Genomic DNA, 17,670 nt, shown 5'->3' with positions numbered 1-17,670 from the left:
GACACCCGCACAGAGACACCCGCACAGAGACACCCGCACAGAGACACCCGCACAGAGACACCCGCACCCTCCACCCGTACAGAGAAACCCGCACCCTCCCCCACACAGAGACACCCGCACAGAGACACCCGCACAGAGACACCCGCACAGAGTCACCCGCACAGAGACACCCGCACCCTCCACCCGCACAGAGTCACCCGCACAGAGACACCCGCACCCTCCACCCGCACAGAGTCACCCGCACAGAGACACCCGCACCCTCCACCCGCACAGAGTCACCCGCACAGAGACACGTGCACAGAGACACCCGCACCCTCCACCCGCACAGAGACACCCGCACCCTCCACCCGCACAGAGACACCCGCACCCTCCACCCGCACAGAGACACCCGCATAGAGACACCCGCACAGAGACACCCGCACAGAGACACCCGCTCCCTCCCCCCGCACAGAGACACCCGCACAGAGACACCCGCTCCCTCCCCCCGCACAGAGACACCCGGACAGAGACACCCGCACAGAGACACCCACACCTTCCACCCGCACAGAGACACCCGCACAGAGACACCCGCACAGAGACACCCGCTCCCTCCCCCCGCACAGAGACACCCGCACCCTCCACTCGCACAGAGACACCCGCACAGAGACACCCGCACAGAGACACCCGCACCCTCCACCCGCACAGAGACATCCGCACAGAGACACCCGCACAGAGACACCCGCACAGAGACACCCGCACCCTCTCCCCGCACAGAGACACCCGCACAGAGACACTCGCACAGAGACACCCGCACCCTCCCCCCGCACAGAGACATCCGCACAGAGGCACCCGCACAGAGGCACCCGCACAGAGGCACCCGCACAGAGGCACCCGCACAGAGACACCCGCACAGAGACACCCGCACCCTCCCCCCGTACAGAGAAACCCGCACCCTCCCCCACACAGAGACACCCGCACAGAGACACCCGCACAGAGACACCCGCACTCTCCACCCGCACAGAGACACCCGCACCCTCCCCCCGTACAGAGACACCCGCACCCTCCACCCGCACAGAGACACCCGCACCCTCCAACCGCTCACTCCACCCGCACGGAGACACCCGCATCCTCCACCCGCACGGAGACACCCGCACCCTCCACCCGCACAGAGACACCCGCACAGAGACACCCGCACAGAGACACACGCACAGAGACACACGCACAGAGACACCCGCACAGAGACACCCGCACAGAGACACCCGCACAGAGACACCCGCACAGAGACACCCGCACCCTCCACCCGCACAGAGACACCCGCACAGAGACACCCGCACCCTCCACCCGCACAGAGACACCCGCACAGACTCACCCGCACAGAGACACCTGCACAGAGACACCCGCACCCTCCACCCGCACAGAGACACCCGCACCCTCCACCCGCACAGAGACACCCGCACCCTCTCCCCGCACAGAGACACCCGCACAGAGACACTCGCACAGAGACACCCGCACCCTCCCCCCGCACAGAGACATCCGCACAGAGGCACCCGCACAGAGGCACCCGCACAGGCACCCGCACAGAGGCACCTGCACAGAGACACCCGCACAGAGTCACCCGCACAGAGACACCCGCACCCTCCACCCGCACAGAGTCACCCGCACAGAGACACCCGCACCCTCCACCCGCACAGAGTCACCCGCACAGAGACACCCGCACCCTCCACCCGCACAGAGTCACCCGCACAGAGACACCCGCACCCTCCACCCGCACAGAGTCACCCGCACCCTCCACCCGCACAGAGACACCCGCACCCTCCACCCGCACAGAGACACCCGCACCCTCCACCCGCACAGAGACACCCGCACAGAGACACCCGCACCCTCCACCCGCACAGAGACACCCGCACCCTCCCCCCGTACAGAGAAACCCGCACCCTCCCCCGCACAGAGACACCCGCACAGAGACACCCGCACAGAGACACCCGCACCCTCCACCCGCACAGAGTCACCCGCACAGAGACACCCGCACAGAGACACCCGCACCCTCCACCCGCACAGAGACACCCGCACCCTCCACCCGCACAGAGACACCCGCACAGAGACACCCGCACAGAGACACCCGCACCCTCCACCCGCACAGAGACACCCGCACCCTCCACCCGCACAGAGACACCCGCACAGAGACACCCGCACAGAGACACCCGCACCATCCACCCGCACGGAGACACCCGCACGGAGACACCCGCACGGAGACACCCGCACGGAGACACCCGCACAGAGACACCCGCACAGAGACACCCGCACAGAGACACCCGCACAGAGACACCCGCACAGAGACACCCGCACACTCCCCCCGTACAGAGAAACCCGCACCCTCCCCCGCACAGAGACACCCGCACAGAGACACCCGCACGGAGACACCCGCACGGAGACACCCGCACAGAGACACCCGCACAGAGACACCCGCACAGAGTCACCCGCACAGAGACACCCGCACCCTCCACCCGCACAGAGTCACCCGCACAGAGACACCCGCACCCTCCACCCGCACAGAGTCACCCGCACAGAGACACCCGCACCCTCCACCCGCACAGAGTCACCCGCACAGAGACACCCGCACCCTCCACCCGCACAGAGACACCCGCACCCTCCACCCACACAGAGACACCCGCACCCTCCACCCGCACAGAGACACCCGCACAGAGACACCCGCACCCTCCACCCGCACAGAGACACCCGCACCCTCCACCCGCACAGAGACACCCGCACCCTCCACCCGCACAGAGACACCCGCACAGAGACACCCGCACAGAGACACCCGCTCCCTCCCCCCGCACAGAGACACCCGGACAGAGACACCCGCACAGAGACACCCACACCTTCCACCCGCACAGAGACACCCGCACAGAGACACCCGCACAGAGACACCCGCTCCCTCCCCCCGCACAGAGACACCCGCACCCTCCACTCGCACAGAGACACCCGCACAGAGACACCCGCACAGAGACACCCGCACCCTCCACCCGCACAGAGACATCCGCACAGAGACACCCGCACAGAGACACCCGCACAGAGACACCCGCACAGAGACACCCGCACCCTCTCCCCGCACAGAGACACCCGCACAGAGACACTCGCACAGAGACACCCGCACCCTCCCCCCGCACAGAGACATCCGCACAGAGGCACCCGCACAGAGGCACCCGCACAGAGGCACCCGCACAGAGGCACCCGCACAGAGGCACCCGCGCAGAGACACCCGCACCCTCCCCCCGTACAGAGAAACCCGCACCCTCCCCCACACAGAGACACCCGCACAGAGACACCCGCACAGAGACACCCGCACAGAGACACACGCACCCTCCCCCCGTACAGAGACACCCGCACCCACCACCCGCACAGAGTCACCCGCACAGAGACACCCGCACAGAGACACCCGCACCCTCCACCCGCACAGAGACACCCGCACAGAGACACCCGCACGCTCCACCCGCACAGAGACACCCGCACCCTCCACCCGCACAGAGACACCCGCACAGAGACACCCGCACAGAGACACCCGCACCCTCCACCCGCACGGAGACACCCGCACGGAGACACCCGCACGGAGACACCCGCACGGAGACACCCGCACAGAGACACCCGCACAGAGACACCCGCACAGAGACACCCGCACCCTCCCCCCGTACAGAGAAACCCGCACCCTCCCCCGCACAGAGACACCCGCACAGAGACACCCGCACGGAGACACCCGCACGGAGACACCCGCACAGAGACACCCGCACAGAGACACCCGCACAGAGTCACCCGCACAGAGACACCCGCACAGAGACACCCGCACCCTCCACCCGCACAGAGTCACCCGCACAGAGACACCCGCACCCTCCACCCGCACAGAGTCACCCGCACAGAGACACCCGCACCCTCCACCCGCACAGAGTCACCCGCACAGAGACACCCGCACCCTCCACCCGCACAGAGTCACCCGCACCCTCCACCCGCACAGAGACACCCGCACCCTCCACCCGCACAGAGACACCCGCACCCTCCACCCGCACAGAGACACCCGCACAGAGACACCCGCACCCTCCACCCGCACAGAGACACCCGCACCCTCCACCCGCACAGAGACACCCGCACCCTCCACCCGCACAGAGACACCCGCACAGAGACACCCGCACAGAGACACCCGCTCCCTCCCCCCGCACAGAGACACCCGGACAGAGACACCCGCACAGAGACACCCACACCTTCCACCCGCACAGAGACACCCGCACAGAGACACCCGCACAGAGACACCCGCTCCCTCCCCCCGCACAGAGACACCCGCACCCTCCACTCGCACAGAGACACCCGCACAGAGACACCCGCACAGAGACACCCGCACCCTCCACCCGCACAGAGACATCCGCACAGAGACACCCGCACAGAGACACCCGCACAGAGTCACCCGCACCCTCTCCCCGCACAGAGACACCCGCACAGAGACACTCGCACAGAGACACCCGCACCCTCCCCCCGCACAGAGACATCCGCACAGAGGCACCCGCACAGAGGCACCCGCACAGAGGCACCCGCACAGAGGCACCCGCACAGAGGCACCCGCACAGAGACACCCGCACAGAGACACCCGCACCCTCCCCCCGTACAGAGAAACCCGCACCCTCCCCCACACAGAGACACCCGCACAGAGACACCCGCACAGAGACACCCGCACAGAGACACCCGCACCCTCCACCCGCACAGAGACACCCGCACAGAGACACCCGCACCCTCCCCCCGTACAGAGACACCCGCACCCTCCACCCGCACAGAGACACCCGCACCCTCCAACCGCTCACTCCACCCGCACGGAGACACCCGCATCCTCCACCCGCACGGAGACACCCGCACCCTCCACCCGCACAGAGACACCCGCACAGAGACACCCGCACAGAGACACCCGCACAGAGACACCTGCACAGAGACACCCGCACAGAGACACCCGCACAGAGACACCCGCACAGAGACACCAGCACAGAGACACCCGCACAGAGACACCCGCACCCTCCACCCGCACAGAGACACCCGCACAGAGACACCCGCACCCTCCACCCGCACAGAGACACCCGCACCCTCCACCCGCACAGAGACACCCGCACCCTCTCCCCGCACAGAGACACCCGCACAGAGACACTCGCACAGAGACACCCGCACCCTCCCCCCGCACAGAGACATCCGCACAGAGGCACCCGCACAGGCACCCGCACAGAGGCACCCGCACAGGCACCCGCACAGAGGCACCTGCACAGAGACACCCGCACAGAGTCACCCGCACAGAGACACCCGCACCCTCCACCCGCACAGAGTCACCCGCACAGAGACACCCGCACCCTCCACCCGCACAGAGTCACCCGCACAGAGACACCCGCACCCTCCACCCGCACAGAGTCACCCGCACCCTCCACCCGCACAGAGACACCCGCACCCTCCACCCGCACAGAGTCACCCGCACCCTCCACCCGCACAGAGACACCCGCACCCTCCACCCGCACAGAGACACCCGCACCCTCCACCCGCACAGAGACACCCGCACAGAGACACCCGCACCCTCCACCCGCACAGAGACACCCGCACCCTCCCCCCGTACAGAGAAACCCGCACCCTCCCCCGCACAGAGACACCCGCACGGAGACACCCGCACAGAGACACCCGCACCCTCCACCCGCACAGAGTCACCCGCACAGAGACACCCGCACAGAGACACCCGCACCCTCCACCCGCACCCTCCACCCGCACAGAGACACCCGCACAGAGACACCCGCACCCTCCACCCGCACAGAGACACCCGCACCCTCCACCCGCACAGAGACACCCGCACAGAGACACCCGCACAGAGACACCCGCACAGAGACACCCGCACCCTCCACCCGCACGGAGACACCCGCACGGAGACACCCGCACGGAGACACCCGCACGGAGACACCCGCACAGAGACACCCGCACAGAGACACCCGCACCCTCCCCCCGTACAGAGAAACCCGCACACTCCCCCGCACAGAGACACCCGCACAGAGACACCCGCACGGAGACACCCGCACGGAGACACCCGCACAGAGACACCCGCACAGAGACACCCGCACAGAGTCACCCGCACAGAGACACCCGCACCCTCCACCCGCACAGAGTCACCCGCACAGAGACACCCGCACCCTCCACCCGCACAGAGTCACCCGCACAGAGACACCCGCACCCTCCACCCGCACAGAGTCACCCGCACCCTCCACCCGCACAGAGACACCCGCACCCTCCACCCGCACAGAGACACCCGCACCCTCCACCCGCACAGAGACACCCGCACAGAGACACCCGCACCCTCCACCCGCACAGAGACACCCGCACCCTCCACCCGCACAGAGACACCCGCACCCTCCACCCGCACAGAGACACCCGCACAGAGACACCCGCACAGAGACACCCGCTCCCTCCCCCCGCACAGAGACACCCGGACAGAGACACCCGCACAGAGACACCCACACCTTCCACCCGCACAGAGACACCCGCACAGAGACACCCGCACAGAGACACCCGCTCCCTCCCCCCGCACAGAGACACCCGCACCCTCCACTCGCACAGAGACACCCGCACAGAGACACCCGCACAGAGACACCCGCACCCTCCACCCGCACAGAGACATCCGCACAGAGACACCCGCACAGAGACACCCGCACAGAGACACCCGCACAGAGACACCCGCACCCTCTCCCCGCACAGAGACACCCGCACAGAGACACTCGCACAGAGGCACCCGCACCCTCCCCCCGCACAGAGACATCCGCACAGAGGCACCCGCACAGAGGCACCCGCACAGAGGCACCCGCACAGAGGCACCCGCACAGAGACACCCGCACCCTCCCCCCGTACAGAGAAACCCGCACCCTCCCCCACACAGAGACACCCGCACAGAGACACCCGCACAGAGACACCCGCACAGAGACACACGCACCCTCCCCCCGTACAGAGACACCCGCACCCACCACCCGCACAGAGTCACCCGCACAGAGACACCCGCACAGAGACACCCGCACCCTCCACCCGCACAGAGACACCCGCACAGAGACACCCGCACAGAGACACCCGCACCCTCCACCCGCACAGAGACACACGCACAGAGACACCCGCACCCTCCACCCGCACAGAGACACCCGCACAGAGACACCCGGACAGAGACACCCGCACCCTCCACCCGCACAGAGACACCCGCACCCTCCAACCGCTCACTCCACCCGCACGGAGACACCCGCACCCTCCACCCGCTCACTCCACCCGCACGGAGACACCCGCATCCTCCACCCGCACGGAGACACCCGCACCCTCCACCCGCACCCTCCACCCGCACAGAGACACCCGCACAGAGACACCCGCACCCTCCACCCGCACAGAGTCACCCGCACAGAGACACCTGCACAGAGACACCCGCACCCTCCACCCGCACAGAGACACCCGCACCCTCCACCCGCACAGAGACACCCGCACCCTCCACCCGCACAGAGACACCCGCATAGAGACACCCGCACAGAGACACCCGCACAGAGACACCCGCTCCCTCCCCCCGCACAGAGACACCCGCACAGAGACACCCGCACAGAGACACCCGCTCCCTCCCCCCGCACAGAGACACCCGGACAGAGACACCCGCACAGAGACACCCACACCTTCCACCCGCACAGAGACACCCGCACAGAGACACCCGCACGGAGACACCCGCTCCCTCCCCCCGCACAGAGACACCCGCACCCTCCACTCGCACAGAGACACCCGCACAGAGACACCCGCACAGAGACACCCGCACCCTCCACCCGCACAGAGACATCCGCACAGAGACACCCGCACAGAGACACCCGCACAGAGACACCCGCACAGAGACACCCGCACCCTCCACCCGCACAGAGACACCCGCACCCTCTCCCCGCACAGAGACACCCGCACAGAGACACTCGCACAGAGACACCCGCACCCTCCCCCCGCACAGAGACATCCGCACAGAGGCACCCGCACAGAGGCACCCGCACAGAGGCACCCGCACAGAGACACCCGCACAGAGGCACCCGCACAGAGGCACCCGCACAGGCACCCGCACAGAGACACCCGCACAGAGACACCCGCACCCTCCCCCCGTACAGAGAAACCCGCACCCTCCCCCACACAGAGACACCCGCACAGAGACACCCGCACAGAGACACCCGCACAGAGACACCCGCACCCTCCACCCGCACAGAGACACCCGCACAGAGACACCCGCACAGAGACACCCGCACCCTCCCCCCGTACAGAGACACCCGCACCCTCCACCCGCACAGAGTCACCCGCACAGAGACACCCGCACAGAGACACGCGCACCCTCCACCCGCACAGAGACACCCGCACCCTCCACCCGCACAGAGACACCCGCACAGAGACACCCGCACAGAGACACCCGCACAGAGACACCCGCACCCTCTAACCGCTCACTCCACCCGCACGGAGACACCCGCATCCTCCACCCGCACGGAGACACCCGCACCCTCCACCCGCACAGAGACACCCGCACAGAGACACCCGCACAGAGACACCCGCACAGAGACACCCACACAGAGACACCCGCACAGAGAGACCCGCACAGAGACACCCGCACAGAGACACCCGCACCCTCCCCCCGTACAGAGAAACCCGCACCCTCCCCCGCACAGAGACACCCGCACAGAGACACCCGCACAGAGTCACCCGCACAGAGACACCCGCACCCTCCACCCGCACAGAGTCACCCGCACAGAGACACCCGCACCCTCCACCCGCACAGAGTCACCCGCACAGAGACACCCGCACCCTCCACCCGCACAGAGTCACCCGCACAGAGACACCTGCACAGAGACACCCGCACCCTCCACCCGCACAGAGACACCCGCACCCTCCACCCGCACAGAGACACCCGCACCCTCCACCCGCACAGAGACACCCGCATAGAGACACCCGCACAGAGACACCCGCACAGAGACACCCGCTCCCTCCCCCCGCACAGAGACACCCGCACAGAGACACCCGCTCCCTCCCCCCCGCACAGAGACACCCGGACAGAGACACCCGCACAGAGACACCCACACCTTCCACCCGCACAGAGACACCCGCACAGAGACACCCGCACAGAGACACCCGCTCCCTCCCCCCGCACAGAGACACCCGCACCCTCCACTCGCACAGAGACACCCGCACAGAGACACCCGCACAGAGACACCCGCACCCTCCACCCGCACAGAGACATCCGCACAGAGACACCCGCACAGAGACACCCGCACCCTCTCCCCGCACAGAGACACCCGCACAGAGACACTCGCACAGAGACACCCGCACCCTCCCCCCGCACAGAGACATCCGCACAGAGGCACCCGCACAGAGGCACCCGCACAGAGGCACCCGCACAGAGGCACCCGCACAGAGACACCCGCACAGAGACACCCGCACCCTCCCCCCGTACAGAGAAACCCGCACCCTCCCCCACACAGAGACACCCGCACAGAGACACCCGCACAGAGACACCCGCACAGAGACACCCGCACCCTCCACCCGCACAGAGACACCCGCACAGAGACACCCGCACCCTCCCCCCGTACAGAGACACCCGCACCCTCCACCCGCACAGAGTCACCCGCACAGAGACACCCGCACAGAGACACGCGCACCCTCCACCCGCACAGAGACACCCGCACCCTCCACCCGCACAGAGACACCCGCACAGAGACACCCGCACAGAGACACCCGCACCCTCCACCCGCACAGAGACACCCGCACCCTCCACCCGCACAGAGACACCCGCACAGAGACACCCGCACAGAGACACCCGCACCCTCCACCCGCACAGAGACACCCGCACCCTCCAACCGCTCACTCCACCCGCACGGAGACACCCGCATCCTCCACCCGCACGGAGACACCCGCACCCTCCACCCGCACAGAGACACCCGCACAGAGACACCCGCACAGAGACACCCGCACAGAGACACCCGCACAGAGACACCCGCACCCTCCACCCGCACAGAGACACCCGCACAGAGACACCCGCACCCTCCACCCGCACAGACTCACCCGCACAGAGACACCTGCACAGAGACACCCGCACCCTCCACCCGCACAGAGACACCCGCACCCTCCACCCGCACAGAGACACCCGCACCCTCCACCCGCACAGAGACACCCGCATAGAGACACCCGCACAGAGACACCCGCACAGAGACACCCGCTCCCTCCCCCCGCACAGAGACACCCGCACAGAGACACCCGCACAGAGACACCCGCTCCCTCCCCCCGCACAGAGACACCCGGACAGAGACACCCGCACAGAGACACCCACACCTTCCACCCGCACAGAGACACCCGCACAGAGACACCCGCACGGAGACACCCGCTCCCTCCCCCCGCACAGAGACACCCGCACCCTCCACTCGCACAGAGACACCCGCACAGAGACACCCGCACAGAGACACCCGCACCCTCCACCCGCACAGAGACATCCGCACAGAGACACCCGCACAGAGACACCCGCACAGAGACACCCGCACAGAGACACCCGCACCCTCCACCCGCACAGAGACACCCGCACCCTCTCCCCGCACAGAGACACCCGCACAGAGACACTCGCACAGAGACACCCGCACCCTCCCCCCGCACAGAGACATCCGCACAGAGGCACCCGCACAGAGGCACCCGCACAGAGGCACCCGCACAGAGACACCCGCACAGAGGCACCCGCACAGAGGCACCCGCACAGGCACCCGCACAGAGACACCCGCACAGAGACACCCGCACCCTCCCCCCGTGCAGAGAAACCCGCACCCTCCCCCACACAGAGACACCCGCACAGAGACACCCGCACAGAGACACCCGCACAGAGACACCCGCACCCTCCACCCGCACAGAGACACCCGCACAGAGACACCCGCACAGAGACACCCGCACCCTCCCCCCGTACAGAGACACCCGCACCCTCCACCCGCACAGAGTCACCCGCACAGAGACACCCGCACAGAGACACGCGCACCCTCCACCCGCACAGAGACACCCGCACCCTCCACCCGCACAGAGACACCCGCACAGAGACACCCGCACAGAGACACCCGCACAGAGACACCCGCACCCTCTAACCGCTCACTCCACCCGCACGGAGACACCCGCATCCTCCACCCGCACGGAGACACCCGCACCCTCCACCCGCACAGAGACACCCGCACAGAGACACCCGCACAGAGACACCCGCACAGAGACACCCACACAGAGACACCCGCACAGAGACACCCGCACAGAGACACCCGCACAGAGACACCCGCACCCTCCCCCCGTACAGAGAAACCCGCACCCTCCCCCGCACAGAGACACCCGCACAGAGACACCCGCACAGAGTCACCCGCACAGAGACACCCGCACCCTCCACCCGCACAGAGTCACCCGCACAGAGACACCCGCACCCTCCACCCGCACAGAGTCACCCGCACAGAGACACCCGCACCCTCCACCCGCACAGAGTCACCCGCACAGAGACACCTGCACAGAGACACCCGCACCCTCCACCCGCACAGAGACACCCGCACCCTCCACCCGCACAGAGACACCCGCACCCTCCACCCGCACAGAGACACCCGCATAGAGACACCCGCACAGAGACACCCGCACAGAGACACCCGCTCCCTCCCCCCGCACAGAGACACCCGCACAGAGACACCCGCTCCCTCCCCCCCGCACAGAGACACCCGGACAGAGACACCCGCACAGAGACACCCACACCTTCCACCCGCACAGAGACACCCGCACAGAGACACCCGCACAGAGACACCCGCTCCCTCCCCCCGCACAGAGACACCCGCACCCTCCACTCGCACAGAGACACCCGCACAGAGACACCCGCACAGAGACACCCGCACCCTCCACCCGCACAGAGACATCCGCACAGAGACACCCGCACAGAGACACCCGCACCCTCTCCCCGCACAGAGACACCCGCACAGAGACACTCGCACAGAGACACCCGCACCCTCCCCCCGCACAGAGACATCCGCACAGAGGCACCCGCACAGAGGCACCCGCACAGAGGCACCCGCACAGAGGCACCCGCACAGAGACACCCGCACAGAGACACCCGCACCCTCCCCCCGTACAGAGAAACCCGCACCCTCCCCCACACAGAGACACCCGCACAGAGACACCCGCACAGAGACACCCGCACAGAGACACCCGCACCCTCCACCCGCACAGAGACACCCGCACAGAGACACCCGCACCCTCCCCCCGTACAGAGACACCCGCACCCTCCACCCGCACAGAGTCACCCGCACAGAGACACCCGCACAGAGACACGCGCACCCTCCACCCGCACAGAGACACCCGCACCCTCCACCCGCACAGAGACACCCGCACAGAGACACCCGCACAGAGACACCCGCACCCTCCACCCGCACAGAGACACCCGCACCCTCCACCCGCACAGAGACACCCGCACAGAGACACCCGCACAGAGACACCCGCACCCTCCACCCGCACAGAGACACCCGCACCCTCCAACCGCTCACTCCACCCGCACGGAGACACCCGCATCCTCCACCCGCACGGAGACACCCGCACCCTCCACCCGCACAGAGACACCCGCACAGAGACACCCGCACAGAGACACCCGCACAGAGACACCCGCACAGAGACACCCGCACAGAGACACCCGCACCCTCCACCCGCACAGAGACACCCGCACAGAGACACCCGCACCCTCCACCCGCACAGAGACACCCGCACCCTCCACCCGCACAGAGACACCCGCACCCTCTCCCCGCACAGAGACACCCGCACAGAGACACTCGCACAGAGACACCCGCACCCTCCCCCCGCACAGAGACATCCGCACAGAGGCACCCGCACAGAGGCACCCGCACAGAGGCACCCGCAGAGAGGCACCCGCACAGGCACCCGCACAGAGGCACCTGCACAGAGACACCCGCACAGAGACACCCGCACCCTCCCCCCGTACAGAGAAACCCGCACCCTCCCCCGCACAGAGACACCCGCACAGAGACACCCGCACAGAGACACCCGCACCCTCCACCCGCACAGAGTCACCCGCACAGAGACACCCGCACAGAGACACCCGCACCCTCCACCCGCACAGAGACACCCGCACACTCCACCCGCACAGAGACACCCGCACAGAGACACCCGCACAGAGACACCTGCACCCTCCACCCGCACAGAGACACCCGCACCCTCCACCCGCACAGAGACACCCGCACAGAGACACCCGCACAGAGACACCCGCACAGAGACACCCGCACCCTCCACCCGCACGGAGACACCCGCACAGAGACACCCGCACGGAGACACCCGCACGGAGACACCCGCACGGAGACACCCGCACGGAGACACCCGCACAGAGACACCCGCACAGAGACACCCGCACAGAGACACCCGCACCCTCCCCCCGTACAGAGAAACCCGCACCCTCCCCCGCACAGAGACACCCGCACAGAGACACCCGCACGGAGACACCCGCACGGAGACACCCGCACAGAGACACCAGCACAGAGACACCCGCACAGAGTCACCCGCACAGAGACACCCGCACCCTCCACCCGCACAGAGTCACCCGCACAGAGACACCCGCACCCTCCACCCGCACAGAGTCACCCGCACAGAGACACCCGCACCCTCCACCCGCACAGAGTCACCCGCACAGAGACACCCGCACCCTCCACCCGCACAGAGACACCCGCACCCTCCACCCGCACAGAGACACCCGCACCCTCCACCCGCACAGAGACACCCGCACAGAGACACCCGCACCCTCCACCCGCACAGAGACACCCGCACCCTCCACCCGCACAGAGACACCCGCACCCTCCACCCGCACAGAGACACCCGCACAGAGACACCCGCACAGAGACACCCGCTCCCTCCCCCCGCACAGAGACACCCGCACCCTCCACTCGCACAGAGACACCCGCACAGAGACACCCGCACAGAGACACCCGCACCCTCCACCCGCACAGAGACATCCGCACAGAGACACCCGCACAGAGACACCCGCACAGAGACACCCGCACAGAGACACCCGCACCCTCTCCCCGCACAGAGACACCCGCACAGAGACACTCGCACAGAGACACCCGCACCCTCCCCCCGCACAGAGACATCCGCACAGAGGCACCCGCACAGAGGCACCCGCACAGAGGCACCCGCACAGAGGCACCCGCACAGAGACACCCGCACCCTCCCCCCGTACAGAGAAACCCGCACCCTCCCCCACACAGAGACACCCGCACAGAGACACCCGCACAGAGACACCCGCACAGAGACACCCGCACAGAGACACACGCACCCTCCCCCTGTACAGAGACACCCGCACCCACCACCCGCACAGAGTCACCCGCACAGAGACACCCGCACAGAGACACCCGCACCCTCCACCCGCACAGAGACACCCGCACAGAGACACCCGCACAGAGACACCCGCACCCTCCACCCGCACAGAGACACACGCACAGAGACACCCGCACCCTCCACCCGCACAGAGACACCCGCACAGAGACACCCGGACAGAGACACCCGCACCCTCCACCCGCACAGAGACACCCGCACCCTCCAACCGCTCACTCCACCCGCACGGAGACACCCGCACCCTCCACCCGCTCACTCCACCCGCACGGAGACACCCGCATCCTCCACCCGCACGGAGACACCCGCACCCTCCACCCGCACCCTCCACCCGCACAGAGACACCCGCACAGAGACACCCGCACCCTCCACCCGCACAGAGTCACCCGCACAGAGACACCTGCACAGAGACACCCGCACCCTCCACCCGCACAGAGACACCCGCACCCTCCACCCGCACAGAGACACCCGCACCCTCCACCCGCACAGAGACACCCGCATAGAGACACCCGCACAGAGACACCCGCACAGAGACACCCGCTCCCTCCCCCCGCACAGAGACACCCGCACAGAGACACCCGCACAGAGACACCCGCTCCCTCCCCCCGCACAAAGACACCCGGACAGAGACACCCGCACAGAGACACCCACACCTTCCACCCGCACAGAGACACCCGCACAGAGACACCCGCACGGAGACACCCGCTCCCTCCCCCCGCACAGAGACACCCGCACCCTCCACTCGCACAGAGACACCCGCACAGAGACACCCGCACAGAGACACCCGCACCCTCCACCCGCACAGAGACATCCGCACAGAGACACCCGCACAGAGACACCCGCACAGAGACACCCGCACAGAGACACCCGCACCCTCCACCCGCACAGAGACACCCGCACCCTCTCCCCGCACAGAGACACCCGCACAGAGACACTCGCACAGAGACACCCGCACCCTCCCCCCGCACAGAGACATCCGCACAGAGGCACCCGCACAGAGGCACCCGCACAGAGGCACCCGCACAGAGGCACCCGCACAGAGACACCCGCACAGAGGCACCCGCACAGAGGCACCCGCACAGGCACCCGCACAGAGACACCCGCACAGAGACACCCGCACCCTCCCCCCGTACAGAGAAACCCGCACCCTCCCCCACACAGAGACACCCGCACAGAGACACCCGCACAGAGACACCCGCACAGAGACGCCCGCACCCTCCACCCGCACAGAGACACCCGCACAGAGACACCCGCACAGAGACACCCGCACCCTCCCCCCGTACAGAGACACCCGCACCCTCCACCCGCACAGAGTCACCCGCACAGAGACACCCGCACAGAGACACGCGCACCCTCCACCCGCACAGAGACACCCGCACCCTCCACCCGCACAGAGACACCCGCACAGAGACACCCGCACAGAGACACCCGCACAGAGACACCCGCACCCTCTAACCGCTCACTCCACCCGCACGGAGACACCCGCATCCTCCACCCGCACGGAGACACCCGCACCCTCCACCCGCACAGAGACACCCGCACAGAGACACCCGCACAGAGACACCCGCACAGAGACACCCACACAGAGACACCCGCACAGAGACACCCGCACAGAGACACCCGCACAGAGACACCCGCACCCTCCCCCCGTACAGAGAAACCCGCACCCTCCCCCGCACAGAGACACCCGCACAGAGACACCCGCACAGAGTCACCCGCACAGAGACACCCGCACCCTCCACCCGCACAGAGTCACCCGCACAGAGACACCCGCACCCTCCACCCGCACAGAGTCACCCGCACAGAGACACCCGCACCCTCCACCCGCACAGAGTCACCCGCACAGAGACACCTGCACAGAGACACCCGCACCCTCCACCCGCACAGAGACACCCGCACCCTCCACCCGCACAGAGACACCCGCACCCTCCACCCGCACAGAGACACCCGCATAGAGACACCCGCACAGAGACACCCGCACAGAGACACCCGCTCCCTCCCCCCGCACAGAGACACCCGCACAGAGACACCCGCTCCCTCCCCCCCGCACAGAGACACCCGGACAGAGACACCCGCACAGAGACACCCACACCTTCCACCCGCACAGAGACACCCGCACAGAGACACCCGCACAGAGACACCCGCTCCCTCCCCCCGCACAGAGACACCCGCACCCTCCACTCGCACAGAGACACCCGCACAGAGACACCCGCACAGAGACACCCGCACCCTCCACCCGCACAGAGACATCCGCACAGAGACACCCGCACAGAGACACCCGCACAGAGACACCCGCACCCTCTCCCCGCACAGAGACACCCGCACAGAGACACTCGCACAGAGACACCCGCACCCTCCCCCCGCACAGAGACATCCGCACAGAGGCACCCGCACAGAGGCACCCGCACAGAGGCACCCGCACAGAGGCACCCGCACAGAGGCACCCGCACAGAGACACCCGCACAGAGACACCCGCACCCTCCCCCCGTACAGAGAAACCCGCACCCTCCCCCACACAGAGACACCCGCACAGAGACACCCGCACAGAGACACCCGCACAGAGACACCCGCACCCTCCACCCGCACAGAGACACCCGCACAGAGACACCCGCACCCTCCCCCCGTACAGAGACACCCGCACCCTCCACCCGCACAGAGTCACCCGCACAGAGACACCCGCACAGAGACACGCGCACCCTCCACCCGCACAGAGACACCCGCACCCTCCACCCGCACAGAGACACCCGCACAGAGACACCCGCACAGAGACACCCGCACCCTCCACCCGCACAGAGACACCCGCACCCTCCACCCGCACAGAGACACGCGCACAGAGACACCCGCACAGAGACACCCGCACCCTCCACCCGCACAGAGACACCCGCACCCTCCAACCGCTCACTCCACCCGCACGGAGACACCCGCATCCTCCACCCGCACGGAGACACCCGCACCCTCCACCCGCACAGAGACACCCGCACAGAGACACCCGCACAGAGACACCCGCACAGAGACACCCGCACAGAGACACCCGCACAGAGACACCCGCACCCTCCACCCGCACAGAGACACCCGCACCCTCTCCCCGCACAGAGACACCCGCACAGAGACACTCGCACAGAGACACCCGCACCCTCCCCCCGCACAGAGACATCCGCACAGAGGCACCCGCACAGAGGCACCCGCACAGAGGCACCCGCAGAGAGGCACCCGCACAGGCACCCGCACAGAGGCACCTGCACAGAGACACCCGCACAGAGACACCCGCAC

Source organism: Mustelus asterias, chromosome 17 (assembly GCF_964213995.1).
Source record: "Mustelus asterias chromosome 17, sMusAst1.hap1.1, whole genome shotgun sequence".
Lineage (NCBI taxonomy): Eukaryota > Metazoa > Chordata > Chondrichthyes > Carcharhiniformes > Triakidae > Mustelus > Mustelus asterias.
The sequence above is the reverse complement of the archived record's forward strand: the minus strand, read 5'-3'. Positions refer to the sequence as shown.